Source organism: Lepus europaeus, chromosome 8, assembly GCF_033115175.1.
Source record: "Lepus europaeus isolate LE1 chromosome 8, mLepTim1.pri, whole genome shotgun sequence".
Taxonomy (NCBI): Eukaryota; Metazoa; Chordata; class Mammalia; order Lagomorpha; family Leporidae; genus Lepus; species Lepus europaeus.
Window position 1 is genome coordinate 40,616,189 of NC_084834.1, and position 16,678 is coordinate 40,632,866.

The window sequence follows — 16,678 nt, forward strand, 5'->3', positions numbered from 1 at the left end:
CTATGAATTTTTAGCTTAAAATTCCAGCATATTCTAATCAGAAAAACCTGGAACACATTTTCACAGGTCCACTGTTGACCAAAAGAAGACACAGTTTTCTCATTAAACTTTGTTTTAATGGGTCTCAAAATTCTGTGACAGATTTTTGGTCAAGTTGTTTCCATTAAAAAGTATTGATTTTAAAAACTAATAACTTAAAACTGCCAGACACACACACACACACAAATGGTCCACAAAACATTTTCCTTTCTTCTGAAGGTATCACAATGCATTGTTATCATTAACCAGTCTTTTACTATTAAACTTTAATGGCCAATTGAGACAAGCAGTTCTGAGACTGTTCTTCCACCACTGATTAAGACTGGGGTGGCAGGTATTAGGGATACTATTCATTTAGCCTTCTGAGCTTTCTGGGCAGATTTGGTGACCTTGCCAGCTCCAGCAGCCTTCTTGTCCATTGCTTTGATCACACCCACAGCAACCGTCTATCTCATATCATAGACAGCGAAATGACCCAGAGGAGGATAGAATGAGAAGCTCTCAACACACACACTTGCCAGGATCCATCTCAACAATGGCAGCATCACCAGGTTTTAAGAATTTAGGTCCATCTTCCAACTTCTTTCCAGAACGATAATCAGTCTTTTCCTTCAGCTCAGCAAACTTGCAAGCAATGTGAGCTGTGTGACAATCCAGTACAGGGGCGTACCCAGCACTGATCTGACCTGGATGGTTCAGGATGACCACCTGAGCAGGGAAGCCAGCTGCTTCCATTGGTGGGTCATTTTTGCTGTCACCAGCAACGTTGCCACAATGAACATCTTTGACAGACACGTTCTTGACATTGAATCCCACGTTGTCCCCAGGAAGAGCTTCACTCAAAGCTTCATGGTGCATTTAGATGGACTTGACTTCAGTGATGACATTGACTGGAGCAAAAGTTATCACCATGCCAGTTGTGAGAACACCAGTCTCCACTCAGCCTGCAGGGACAGTGCCAATACCACCAATTTGGTAGACATCCTGTAGGGGCAGACGCAGAGGCTTGTCAGTTGGTCTAGTTGGTGGAAGGATGCAATCCAGGGCTTCAAGCAGTGTGGTTCCACTGGCATTGCTGTCTTTGCGGGTGACTTTCCATCCCTTGAACCACGGCATATTAGCACTTGACTCCAGCATGTTGTCACTGTTCCAACCAGAAATTGGCACAAATGCTACTGCGTCAGGGTTGTAGCCAGTTTTCTTAATGTAGGTGCTGACTTCCTTAATGATTTCCTCATCTCTCTTCTGGCTGTAGGGTGGCTCAGTGGAATCCATCTTGTGATCACCAACGATTAGTTGTTTCACACCCAGTGTGTAAGCCAGAGGGGCATGCTCACGGGTTTGCCCATTCTTGGAGATACCAGCTTCAAATTCCAACACTAACAGCAAGAATCAGGATGGCAGTCAGCCTGAGATGTGCCTGTAATCATGTTTTTGATGAAGTCAGGGGCATCAGTGATAGTCATGTAATACTTGCTGGTCTCAGATTTCCACAGGGAGATGTTGATGGTGATACCACGCTCACGCTCAGCTTTCAGTTTATCCAAGACCCAGGCATACTTGAAGGAGCCCTTTCCCTTCTTGGCAGCCTCCTTCTCAAAATTTTCAATGGTTCTTTTGTCAGTGCCACCACATTTGTAGATCATATGGCCAGTGGTGGTGGACTTGCCCAAATCTATGTGTCCAATGATGACAATGTTGATGTGAGTCTTTTCCTTTCCCATTTTGGCTTTGATTTAGCAGTGGTTTTCACAACACCTGTGTTCTGGTGGCAAATCTGTTGCGGAAAAAAAGTGAATTGATTTCTTAAATGCTGTGTTGACAACGGATTTCTTTTGAATCAAGCAGTATTAAAAAAATTCTCTATTTATTCGTCAAGGGCAGATTATGTTTTGGAAGATTTTGAAGTGGATGAAAAAGTGTACTCTAGAAACATTGTAATGTTGAGTGGAAATATCAGACATTCCTCAGTGTGTATTTTATTTTCTTATATATTGCGGAGATGTCTGAAACAATATTGAGAGGTTAAATGGGGTCCAGCATTGTGGCTTGGCAAGCAAAGCCACTACCTGCAATGCAGGCCTCTCTTATGGGTGCTGGTTTGAATCCCAGCTGCTCCACTTTTGATTCATCTCCCTTATAATAGCCTCTAAAAGCAGTGGAAGAAAGCTTTGGTCCTTGGGCCCCTGCACCCACATGTGAGACCCTGATGAAGCTTCTGGCTCCTGGCTTTGACCTGGCTCAGCCCTGGCCAGTGTAGCCATTTGGGGAGTAAACCAGCAGGTGGAAAATAATTCATTCTTTCACTCTCTCTCTCTCTCTCATTTCTCTTTCTGTAACTCTGCATTTCAAATAAATAAAAGAAACTTTAGAAAGAAATCAACACAGAAAGATGGTGACAATTTTTCATACCACTTCAAGATATCTAGAATTTCAGTTCAGATTATGTTTTTAGTATTTACAGTCTTACAGATAAAGAAGCTTATGCAATGGATTCTCAATTTCATTGACATTTTTACATATATTTTGTTCAGATCATGGGATTTTTAAAATTTTCATTTTATTTGAAACACAAAGAGACAGAGAAATAGAGAGGAAGACAGAGATTGATCCATTTCCCGAATTCCTGCACAACCAAAACTGGGTCAGGCTGAAGCCAGGAGTCCAAAAATCAATCCAGATTTCTGAAGTGAGTGGCATGGATCCAAGTACTTGAGCTATCACGCACTGCCTCCCAGGGTGAGCATTAGCAGGAAACTAGATTGGAAGCAGAAGAGATAGAATTTGAACCAGGCACTTTCACATAGGATGTGCAAGTACCAAGTGGTGATTGACCATGGTGCTGATCCTCTGCCCCCAGTGACATTTTTGAAATGTACTCCTACTGCATTTTTCATTAAGAAGTACATTAAACAGCTTTTAGGATATTGTTGTCAAGGAAGAATTAGGCCAGCATTTTTATTTCCCTTAATCTTCAAAGTATTAAAGTAGCACAGCTTGGTTCAGTCCTTGCTATTGCAGGCATCTGGGGAATGAACCTGTAGGTATATAGATCTCTCTTGCACTCTACCTTTCAAGTAAAAACAAATGCTTTTTCACAAGATTTAGGTTCTATAAAAAGATGGACAGCACAATTAATTTAATATCTACATTTATATTTTATTTAAAGTACATGACTCTAAAAAATAGTTATTATTACTTCTATTGTAGACAAAGAACTTGAAGGAAAAGACATAGTCTGAGCTGCATAGGCAGCACATAAAGAGCTTTGACTTCTTAGACCACGTTCCTAGCTAACATCACAATTTATATAATACTCAACCCTTAATTTAAAGAACACCCATTACTATTAGGTGATCTTAATTTTTCTCTTCTTCAGAAGAAAAATTCTAATTCTTTATCCAACTAATGTGCAGTATCTATGGATACACCATTGTTTATCTCTGTTTTTCGAAATTTACACCTCACAAGTGAGTTTGTTAGTTTTTGAACACTCTAGTGTGCATTAGTAAAATTTCTTCCTTTTTGAAGCTTGTTATCCTACTGGTTTTTAAATACTCTTTCCTGGTTTTCTTTTCACTGCTCTGTGCTGTGTGATGTGCTTCACAGTCTCTTACACTGCCTTTCCATCAGAGTCATTTCTCAGGATGCTTTTCTTGTACTTCTGATTCCACTAAATAGATTCTTTATCAATTTATCTCATGGACTTCTGTGAGAGATTCAAAATATCTAATGCTAACCCAGACCGTTTCTGCTGACCTCTGTACTCTCATTCTATCTACCTATGCATAGCCAAAACACTCAATCAAAAAAACAAAAGTAATCATGCCCCCCCCCATATTTCCTTGTGCACCTGTGTTTCCTACTCAGTAAACATATAATCACATGCTCATTGCTAAGTCATAAATCTTGAAGATATCTTTGATTCCTTCCATTCATTTATTAGGAATTCCTTATTTTATTAAAAAATCATAGAGCATTCCAATGCCAGCAATTCTATGCTACAACACAGACACAGGGGCAATATTCCCTGTCTTCCTGAAAATTTTGCTCCCAGTGATGAAACAGATATTAAACAAATGTTTAGGGAAAAAACGAAAATACAGCTATGTTAAAAGTTCAGAACGAGAGGTACTTGGTTTTAGGAGATCTTGTAATGGGACTCTTGACTTAATCAGGGAGATCAGTGAAGGCTTTTCAGAGGAAGTGAACCTTGGGTCAGGATCTGAAGTGTGGTGATTGAGTTAACTGGTTTACTAGACAGAAAATGGAGTTCCAATGGGAAATTGCAAGTGCAATGGCTACCAGGCTGGAAGAAGCACAGTACGCGAGAGCAGTTAAAAGAAGGGCTAGTGATCTGAGGAGTTGTCATGACTAATGAGAATAAAAGAGCAGGATAGATATGATCCATAGAACTTTTAAAGGTTCTATGAGAAATGGTGAGATATTTGTGAGTTCAGGTAAGAGGGTGACATAACTAATATGCTGTATAACATCTAGTTGACAGATGTTATTAATTCTTAATATTCCCTGAATTTGTCCCCTCTCTGTCATTTTCCTCGCATTCCTACTTGAACTAAAATGATACCCAATTTTATTTTGCTACCTCTATTCTATCTCTGATAATACATCCTAATGTGCCTGGGGAAAAAAATGACTAAAAGCTATTGTATTACTCAGTGTTTCCTAAAATTTCTAAAGAATATCCATTCCCAGAGATGTTTTAAGAGGAAAAGATTTCATGGTCACTTCATTTGGGGAGCATCCCATAATCTACCCCTACTTGTTGATTACCAGTGAAAATCCTGCAGAAAAGACTGTGATTACTTTTATTGAACCAGGTATTTTTCAAGGTTAATTGACCATAGTCTCCTATTTTCTCCTCTTAAATAGCAATAGCATCTTTCAACATTAATGGCCTTCAGAAAGTGCTTTGAGATCATTATGTAGAGCATAAATGCTGACCTCCGAGCACGGGATAGAGAACTCTAATTTAGGACTTGTTTTATTCCCTCTTGGCTTGAAGCTTTCTAACACTCACCTTTGACACATGTTCAACAGATTTATACAGCTGTCCACATTTATTTTATTGTTCTTTTTAAGTTACAGTTTCTCTCTGGTGAAAATCTTGCCTTATGTGGGCCTGCATAATGGCACAGTGTGTAAAACCACTACATGCGATGCTGGCATTCCATATCAGAGCACTTGTTTAAGTACTGGTTGCTCCCCTTCTGACCTAGCTTTCTTCTAATGCACATGGGAAGAGAGCAGAGGATTATCCTGGCTCCTGGCTTTGGCTTGTCCTGATCTCCTGGCTGTTGTGGCCATTTGGAAGATCTCTCTCTCTCTCTCTCTTTTCCCCATCCCCTCCCCCTCCACCCTCTCAGTTTGACTTTAAAACAAATAAGTAAATAAATGTTCTTTTACTGTTTCACTCTAGGACTCATTTCTATTCAAGATAACTGAGTTACCAACTAGACTGAGGCCACTTTCCTTACCTTCCAGTCTTAGTTAAAATTTGAAGTCTTACCTTCTTGGGCATACGTTTACTTAAAATAATAATTTATTGTTTATTATTTATTTATTGCTTTACTTATGCATTTGAGTTATGGAGTGATAGTAACAGAGAGAACTGTTAGCCACAGACTCATCTGAACCTCCAAATGTCTGCAACAGCCGAAACAGTACCAGATCTGTGTGTGAATTCAGTCCAAGTCTCCCACATGAGGAGCGGCAACCCAATTAAACAAGCCATCATTCTGCCTCCCACTGGTAAAAGGCTCTGTGCTGGCAAGAAGCCTGGAGTCTGGAACCACAGCCAGGTAGCAAACTCAGGTATTCTGATGTGCACATGGGCATACTAATGGGCATCTTAACTGCTAAAAAAAAAAAATCCTTCCCCATCACTTACTTTAAAAAATATAACTCCTAAATGGCAGTGAGTACATTTCACTAGCATCCTCCCTTACTAGCACTGCACTTGGGAATAAGATCAGGTAAAACAAATGCCTGTTGAATAATTGAACAAATTCAAGGAACTGAACTGAAAACTTTTGCAAATGAAGGAGAAGGGTAAAGTTTCATTTCTCACTAAGCTTGAAATTTGGTGGGGGAGTAGGACAAAATGAATATGGTAAGAGAAGACTAAGGAAAATCCCCAGAGGAAAGTACGCAAATTTATATACAACTAGATGAATTGTAGAAAGATACATGAGGAAGGTATTGTAATATCACACAATATTTCTGTAGAAGAAAAATGGATATTTCAGACGGAGCTGAGAAGTGCAAGCCCATGTATACCCAGGAGACAAAAGTCTCTCTCAGTATATGTGGTACGCAGACAGGTTTTTTAATCACTGACTCAGAATCATGTGTTTTCATGTGTGAGTCCTATGAGATTTGTCCATGAGTCTACTCTGGTTGTTAATGTTTTAAAATGAATCAACTAATAGAATAAAACAAGGATTAATTTCAGAAGAGTTTGGAGGTGAGACCAGTTAGAATATTTATAACAATATTTTGGGCCATAGGATGACAAAAATTTACTGTAAAATGCCGGATACCAAATGTTTTGGGCTTTGGGGTCTTATGGCTTTGTCTCAATTAGTCAGTTTTACTATTGACCTGAGAAACTAGCCAAAGATGACTTTCATATGAATGAGCATGGTTGTCCCCTGAGAAATGTGTACTTATGAAATGCGGGCAGGCCTGAATTTGCTTGGGAGGTCATAGTTTCTTAGATGAAATTTCATGAAGGTCTAAATTATTAGTGACAATGAGAATGCAAAGGAAGGAATAATATAAGAAAATCAAAGAAGTTCAATATAGAGTGCTGATTTCTTATCACATGGGGGTGGCAAAAATGCAAAAGGAGTTTAAAGTGTTACAGGAGTTGAGACAAAGTGACTGACCATGAAGCTGAGGGTGCTTTTACCAGAAATTGGCGTGTTGAGAAAAGGGGTGTTTTGGGAGTCAAGAAGTTTCACTGTAATGGAGAAGCCAGTTAAGAGAGGAAAGCTGTGTAGTGTTAGGAACAGTCCATTAAGCTATGAATAACATTGAAAATGCCAAAAGTCTGTACCACTTGGCAATGAGTTTTAATAAACTTGTTCCAACTTTTCAATTTTTACATTATAAATAATGAAGAAGTCTATGAGTTTTATTAATATTATAGCATGCTCAATATGGATTTATTAGTATTCTATGCTGAATTCATGGCTCTTTCATCTCTCCATCTGGGATATAGAACAAATTGTGCTATTATAGAAAGCATTTATTTTAGAAAATAGTCATCTATTTTTTTCTATAAATAAGTCTATAATATATTTTACTTGACAAATATGACTTTATTCTTTTTCTTTATTTAAACATCAAGGGGATTTAATTTTGATTTCAAAGCATCAAACTGATTAACTATAAACTTTTTTTTCTCTATTTCTTTCCACAGAGAGGCAAATTTCACTATGCATTTCAATTGAAAACATATTTTTCAGGTGGAAAGGAAGAAGGAATAAAGTGAGTCAGCAGTGGAGTACAACAGTCTTCTTTACCAAGTCTGCTTCCAAAAAAAAAAAAAAAAAACAAAACTAGACTCTAGATATGAATTATTCAGTGCCCCACTGAAAGCAGTCAGAAACAAGGAAATAGGGCTTACTACACCTGAAATCTCTTTGGGGGAATTATTTTAACTTCTATCTTTTGAATGCCCATAAAATTTCCATGTTAAAATTTGATCTAAAAAGGATTTCTTTAAAATTCCTCTTTATTATAATGGGCTTGCCAACACTGCTATTATTAGCCTGTATTGCATGGAAAGCTTTACCAACCCTGAAAACTGTTTCTAGCTATAACATCATATCCCTGAAACTCCATGGCTCCTGACATTCTATAAATAATTCTATCTCTCGTTTTCACCACTACTATTCGATTCCATGGTTAGTAATTTTCCCCCAAGATCTATTTGGATTTCAGAAACTATACAAAGTCTATTCCAAATATTTCATTAACATAGAATATTTTCTTTGTTTTGTGAATCATACTGAGTGATTTTTCCTGGAACGAGATTCTGTACTTTAAATACTCCAATGGAAATATATATATATTTTTAAAGCCTTCAGGAAAAACATGAAATAGCTGTTTGCCGTGCATTTGAAATCTAACTGCTAAGCATATGTAGTGATATTCGAAACACCATTAAAATTATGTGTACTTCTTTAACTTTGCTTTATTACATAAAGTTAAATTGATCATTCATCCAATTTACAGTGATAGTAAGTTATCCTTAGTCTTATTAATTACTCTAGAAATGAATCTGAGTATATATGGCTTGTTCTATTAACTACACTCAAGAAACATTACAAATTGAAAATGATAACTGAAATTAAGACATGGGAATATTGGGAAAGAGGGTATTACTACTAATGTATAATAGGTTTCTCATTTCAATATTTGTAAACTTCCATGTTGTTCTAAACTCTAACTGCATTTTTAGGGTAACTGAAAATACAGTCTATCAACATTAAACTTTAAATGAAATTAATACCCAATGATAAGAAGTGGTGTATAACATTTATCCCCAAAAAACTAAATTAATTATATAATCTCAAAATAATTTTAATATAGGGGTGATGATTGGCCTAACATTTAAAATACCTTGTTTAGAATGCCTGCATCTCATATCTGAGTGCCTGGGTTCAATGCCTGCCTCTGCTACTGATTCTAGCTTACTCTAATGTGGACCTTGGGCAGCAGCAGTGATGGCTCAAGTAATTGGGCTCCTGTTACCCCTGTGGGAGACTTGGATTCCATTCCTGATTCCTAGCTTGGGCACCTACTTCCCTCCTCTCCCTGGCATTGCAGGCACTTGGAGAGTGAACCAGTGGATGGCAAATGTCTTTTTTATCTAATCAACTCTTTTTTGCTCTCAAATTAAAATAAATAAAGTAAGTAAGTAAATAAACAAATAAAAAGGGCTTAAGTATAACAAATCACCAAATAGCTTCAAAGTAAAAATCATCGAACTGGATTATGAGTACCCTCAGAGGACGGGAGAGATTTTTCAAATGGCAAGTGGCACAGATTGTTTTAATTTCTAACTTCAATATAAATCCTCTCCCCTGAATGAGCCAGTAATGGAGTTATCTCTTCCCACCTAGTACTTCATGATTGCCCTGCTCTCAGCTCATGAAAGAAAGGTAAACCCATTTTCTACTAAAATACGTGCTGGTTTTATTATTTATTTATTTGTAGAATTTCCCATCCATTAGTTCATTCCCAAGATGCCCACAACAGCCAGAACTAGATTAGGCTTTAGAAACCAGAGGGCAGGAACTCAATCTGGGGTTCCCATGTGTGCTTTTCAACACCCAACAACTTGAGGTGTCATTGACTCCCAGAGTGCTTTAGCAGGAAACTAGAATGGGAGTGAAGCCAGGACTAAAACCTAAGCTCTAGAATATGAGGTGTGGACCTCACAAGCAGTATATATATATTTTTAACATGTCCCTTATTTTTACTCAGTGAACTGTTTGAACTGCTTTTTTTTCTTTTACAATTAAAACATTTTTATTTATTTATTTTTAAAGATTTATTTATTTATTTGAAAGAGTTACACAGAGAAAGGAGAGGCAGAGAGAGAGAGACAGAGAGAAAGAGAGAGAGAGAGAGAGAGGTCCTCCATCCACTGGTTCACTCTCCAATTGGCCACAAGGTTCAGAGCTGTGCTGTTGAAACCAGAAGGCAGGAGCCTCTTCCAGGTCTCCCACATGGGTGCAGGGACCCAAGGACTTGGGCCATCTTCTACTGCTTTCCCAGGCCATAGCAGAGAGCTGGATCGGAAGTGGAGCAGCCAGGACTAGAACCGGTGTGCATATGGGATGCTGGCACTGCAGGCGGCGGCTTCATCCGCTATGCCACAGTGTCGGCCCCCAAAACATTTTTTTATTTATTTAAGGTGAACATATTTCATGTATTTCATATATATAGATTTAGGAGCATAGCAGTACCTCCCACCCTACTCTCCCTCTCGCCCATGCTCTCGCCCTTCCCTTCTCTTTCTTATTCTTTCTTTTAATTTTTACAATGGCATACTTTCAACTTATTTTATAATCATAAGATTAACCCTCTACTAAATAAAGAATTCAATAGACAGTAAGAAAAAAAAAACACTTCCTCAACAGTAGAGACAAGAACAGTAAACAATAATCAATTCTCAAAATGTGAATTTCACTCATATACATTACATTTTTTGAACTCTATTAGTTACCACAGATTGAGGAAACATATGATTTCGTCTTTTTGGGACTGGCTTATTTCACCAGGTATAATGGTTTCCAGTTGCATTCATTTTGTTACGAAAGATAGGATTTCATTCTTTTTTATGGCCAAGTAGTAATCCATAGTGTACATATGCTATAATTTCTTTATGCAGTCTTTTGTTGATGGACATCTTGGTTGATTCCATATCTTAGCTATTGTGAATTGTGCTGCAATAAAGAGAATACTCTTTCATACACTGATTTCATTTTATTTGATTAAATTCCAAGAAGTGGGATGGCTGAGTCATGTGTTAGCTTTATTTTCAGATTTCTGAGGAATCTCCATACTGTCCTCTGCACTGGCTGCACTAGTTTACATTCCCACAGTAGTGGTTTGGGTTACCTTTCTCCTCACATCCTCACCAGCATTTATTTCTTTTTTATTTCTGTATGAGAGCCATTTTTTAAAGTTTTATTTATTCATTCAAAAGTCAGAGTTATAGAGAGGTAGAGGCAGAGAGAGAGAGAGAGAGAGATCTTCCATTCACTGCTTCACTCCCCAGATGGCTGCAATGGCTGGGGCTCCACCGATCTGAAGGAGCCAAGAGCTTCTTCTGGGTCTCCCACGGGGGTACAGGGGCCCACGCACTTGGGCCACCTTTTGCTGCTTTCCCAGGCCATAGCAGAGATCTGGATTGGAAATGGAGCAGCTGGGACTTGAACCAGTGCCCATATGTGATGCTGGCACTGCAGGCTGCAGCAGCTTTATACACTATGCCACAGTGCCAGCCCCAAGTATGAGAGCCATTCTAACTGGGGTGAGATGAAACCTCATTGAGTAAACTTCTTTGAGATTCAGAATTTTTCTGGAATAATTTTCATTTAGTTACCTAGACTCGCTTGACTTGACTCATCCCTTAGGAAGAAAGCAGCAGAGCATTATGCTATTGGCAATGCCTGTGATTTATTAACCCATGCACCTATCTTTAATCTATCATCTATTTGTATAAGGTGTTTTAGAATTAAAGTTCAAAATTGAAATTATTCTTACAGGATGCATATCAGCACATTCATTTGATTTGGAAAATAAAGTTGGCCGTTTTCAAAAGAAAGTATGCTATTTTGTTTGACAGCAGGTCCAGCTTTAGAAAGCAGGTTATATTTGAGACATATTCTCATTAATTGAATGATCCAAGGCTACACAGCACACAGTATTGAAGAAATGCTTTATCAAAAAATAAGTTACTAGATAATTGACTAAAATGAATCTAAAACAAAGTTTTCTTAATATGCTTCACTTTTTAGAGCAGTTTTAGGCTTACAGTTAAATGGAGAGGAAGTTAAAGAGATTTCCCATGTACTCCCAGTCTTCCCTGACCAGCTTTCCTCATTATCAATATCCTCCAACAGAAAGAAACGCCTGTAACAAATGATAAATTCACATGGACATCATCTACAGCCCACAGTTTACATTAGATTTAACTCTTGATGATGTATATCCTGTAGGTTTGGACAAATGTATTATGATATATATCTACTATTATAGATGAGGTATATACCTATTCATCTCCTCTCCCTCTTACTCTCTAGCAATTACTGATCTTTTTATTTAACTCAATGCATGTAATTTGTTATTTTTATTTTTAAAGAAATCTAGTAATGCATTAGATTCTCATAGTCACAGTAAATGCATGATATTTACTAGTACAGAATTTTCATACAATGTGATATTAACATAAAGAGAACAAATTTAATGTCATTCATAAACACCATTTTTTTTAGCTCCAATAATGCATTCTTTAAACAGCTTAAGAAAATTGTGTTGCCATTCATTCAAATACTCTTACACTGAATAGGATATTTTTACTTTTTCCAAAAGTATTATAGTTGGAATCATGCAATATGTAGTTTTTTCAGATTGCCTTCTTTCACTCAGTATTATGCATTTAAGGTCCCTTTATATATTTTAATCGTGTAACAACATGTTTGTAATGTGAATAATATTCCAATCACCTTATCCATCCACCTTCTGAAAGAAATCTTGGTTGCTTTTAATTTTTGATAATTATAAGCAAAGTTACTATGACTGTATATGTGCATGTTTATGTATGGACATACATTTTTAACTTGTTTGGGTAAATATCAAGGATCCTCATTGTGAATCATATGATAAGAATATATTTAATTTTATAAGACACTGCCAACCTGTCTCCAAAATGGTTATATCATTTTTCATTCCCTTAAGCAATTCTTATTTGTTCACATCCTTGCTAGTGTTTGGTGTTAAAAGTGTTTTGTATTTTGACCATTCAAATAGATGTCTAATAGTATAACTTTTATTATTTTTTTTCATTTTCCCACCTTTATTAATTCCTAAAAAATTATTTATTTTTTCTCATATTGGCAAACCCTGTAATTCTGACAAACCATAAAAATGATTACTTGCTCATATGGAGAAATAACAATAAAATATTTAGAGTAGAAAGTCAGTATTCTGTAATTTTTGTTCATATAAATTCATCTGAAATCTCTTTGTTAAAGTGAATCATATAGAAATTTAACAGTAACTTTTTGTGTACACAGTATGTTTACCCCTTAATTTATTTAGAAAAATCAAATTGTGCAACGGTTTTTCCTAAAACTTACTAAATTTGAGATGTACACTGAAGACAAGTTCAGCTGGTAGACTAACTGAGCAACAAATGTCATTGAATCAACAGGAAAATATTTTTTTTAATTTCAGTTCTCATTCAATTTGTTTTTAATGTAGCAAAGAGAAAATAATTTGCTGCTATTCTATAATTTCCACTGTCTCTTGAAGAGAAATAGAATGGAACCAAATTTAATATTACTGAAATATTTTGTTTTGTAATAAAATGTGTTTGTTAAATCTTTGGGCTCTGAGGGCAAACTTCCTTAGTTCATTTATTGGTTCTACTACTCACTAGCTTTGTGGCCTCTGATAATGAAGGTTAACTACTTAGACTGTCCGTACTCTAGTTTTCTTAAGAAGATAATAATATTGGGGCCGGCGCCATGGCTCACTTGGCTAATCCTCCGCCTGCTGCGCCGGCATCCCATATGGGAGCCAGGGTTCTAGTCACAGTTGCTCCTCTTCTAGTCCAGCTTTCTGCTATGGCCCGGGAGTGCAGTGGAGGATGGCTCAAGTGCTTGGGCGCCTGCACTTGCATGGGAGACCAGGAAGAAGTACCTGGCTTCTGGCTTTGGATTGGTGTAGCTCTGGCCGTAGTGGCCATTTAGGGGGTGAACCAACAGAAGGAAGACCTTTCTTTCTCTCACTGTCTATATCTATCTGTCAGAAAAAATATATATACTAATACCACTTCCAAAGCTTATTAGGCTAAAATGATGAAACACTTGTCCAGTAAGTAATTTCAGCCAAGTATTTTCTGTCACATATTATGAGCTCAAAATATTAATCAATGCAGTATGTTCTAGTATTACTTTCACTTATTTCAAATGATGTTAGTCTTCTATTCCTGGAAGTGAAAAGCAAAATGATTTGAAGAAATATTTAGCTGAATTTTGATACTAGAATATTGTGGAAATTATAAATGTTGTTTCTAAATGATTCATCCACAGAGCAATAAATGTTAACATTCCAACTTCAGATTTTATTAGGAATGTATAGGGTATACCATCTTTCATCTAGAAAACATTTATTGTGGAAAAATAAACCAGTACAACCATTAAGGAAGACAGTATAGAGATTCTTCAGAAAGCTCAAAATAAATCTACCATATGACCCAGCCATCCCACTCTTTGGAATATATCTAAAGAAAATGAAATCAGCATATGAGAGAGTTAACCTGTGCACCAATGTTTATAGAAGCTCAATTTACTATAGCTAAGATATGGAATCAACCCCAATATCCATCAACTGATGACTGGATAAAGAAAATTTGGTATATTTAAGGGGAGTTGGACTGCTGATCTTCCAAGAAAAGAAGAACCAGACAGTGTTGCTAAAGACGTTGCAGTTGTGTTACTGTGAAGAAAAGATTTGCTTCCACTTTCAGCAGACTACATGTATAGATGTAGATACATAATTTCATTTGGTAAAAATGGTTGAAAAATATGAGGAGTAGGCCGGCGCCACGACTCACCAGGCTGATCCTCCGCCTGTGGCGCCAGTACTCCAGGTTCTAGTCCTGTTTGGGGCGCCGGTTCTGTCCCAGTTGCTCCTCTTCCAGTCCAGCTCTCTGCTGTGGCTGGGATTGGAGGATGGCTCAAGTGCTTGGGCCCCTGCACCCACATGGAAGACCAGGAGGAAGCACCTGGCTCCTGTCTTTGGATCAGCACAGCACCGGCCATGGCAGCCATTTGGGGAGTGAACCAACGGAAGGAAGACCTTTCTCTCTGTCTCTTTCTCTCTCACTGTCTATAACTCTACCTGTCAAATAAAAAAAAAATTAAAAAAGTGAGGCTATAAAGGACTGTTAAATAAAAGCAAAGCAGGTCTTACTGAGTGGACATTTTGGGGGTGAACCAACGGAAGGAAGAACTTTCTCTCTGTCTCTCTCTCTCACTGTCTAACTCTGCCTGTCCAAAAAAAAAAAAAAAAGAAAAAGAAAAAGAAAACTATGAGGAGAACATAATTACCTTCACAAATTATTTATGGATACACTGGATGAGAAGCTTACTGTAGGGCAGTGACCAGAAGAAAACCAACTTTAGTGCTTTCAATAGTGTAATATTTTTATCTATTACTATGCCAGCAATGTTTGTTGTGTACCATGTGCTATTACTGTAAATCACCTAGTTTGTAATTATAATGGAAACCAATCTGTTTTCTGTTTTGTAATCGAATCCAGAGCAGATATGTATAATATGATCTGGATTGTCCTATAGTTATAAATAAGAATAAGTCCTGTTTATTTTGATATCTTTTTACAAATAATTGTATTAGGGTGTGAATTTTCCAAACCATGCTCTTGTTTAAAGTTTTGAAATTTTTATTGTTAAATGTAACATTTTAATGGTTGTAGTAATTATTTGTATAGATATGAATGTAGTATTTTATTTAAGAAAACAAACTTTGCATTTTTGCACTGTGAAAAATGAAAAAGAAAATTTGGTATAGATAGAATGGTAATGATAGAATACTACTCGACCTTAAAAGCAATGAAATTCTGACTTTTGCAACAAAATGAGTGAAAACAGATATCATTGTGCTTAGTGAAATAAGCCAGAACCAAAGGACAAATATTACATGTGTTCTCTAATTTGTGATACTGTATAGAGTATAAAAAATTTCAAATTGTATAAGCAAAAATTACATCTTGGAATTTGGCTGTTATTTATAACCCTTGAATATGATCATGCTGAACAATAGTCTTCGTACTTTTTTTTGAAGACATAGTTCGTGGCCTGTGCCGTGGCTCATTTGGCTAATCTGCCTGCGGCGCTGGCACCCTGGGTCCTAGTCCCTGTTGGGGCACCGGATTCTGTCCCGGTAGCTCCTCTTCCAGTCCAGCTCTCTGCTGTGGCCCGGGAAGGCAGTGGAGGATGGCCCAGGTGCTTGGGCCCTGCACCCGCATGGGAGACCAAGAGGAAGCACCTGGCTCTTGGCTTCAGATCAGTGCAGCGCGCTGGCTGTGGCGGCCATTTAGGGGGTGAACCAACAGAAGGAAGACCTTTCTCTCTGTCTCTCTCTCCCACTGACTAACTCTGCCTGTAAAAAAAAAAAAAAGACATGGTTCTTTTATTATAAAATATGAAAAAGAGGAAAAAAAATTCTTGGGAATGTAATGATGCCTTCCCTTCCTCCTTGGAGAAAAACAGAAAGCATGAATAAATTTCCAGGGAAAATTCTCTTTGAAGGAATTTGGAAGCTGTTGAGACTGTCAAGACTAGAGAGGCCAAGATTACAGAGAGGAGAGAACCACAAAGAAAGAATCATTATCCTGCAAGCCACTTTTCTTCTTGGACACTTGCCAGTGCTTGCCTCCGGTGTGCAAAGGAACAAAAAGGCCCAGGGCCCTAGACAAGGAGAAGAGAGGCTAGCAGAACAACTGGCAGTACTTAGTATCTGGAGACAAAAACTCAGTTCAAGGTTGTCAAGGCAGTGAGGAAGGCAGGCACATAAGTGAGCTCTATACCGTTGGTATTTCCACTTTGTCAGCATTTGCTGATTTTTAAAACTGTCAAGAAGTAGGCTAAGACCTGCAGAAAGCCAGTGCTATAGGGGGTTCTACACACTCATAAATCAGATGTTCCATCTGCCCCCAGGTAGAGATATTATCTGAGGGTTTATAGGTATGAACATAAAACCTACACTTAGCGAAGATGGATCATTGCCTTTTCTGACAGTAGGGGTCCAATGCAATCAATTCAGTTTCAAATGGTCAGCTGGTTTCCTT

The 16,678-nt window shown here is 37.5% G+C and overlaps 1 pseudogene; it reads right to left on the minus strand.

Annotated features, from left to right (window-relative positions):
• Positions 1–274: 274 nt before the first annotated feature.
• On the minus strand, positions 275–1,803 carry LOC133765520 (elongation factor 1-alpha 1-like; annotated as a pseudogene).
• Positions 1,804–16,678: the final 14,875 nt, after the last annotated feature.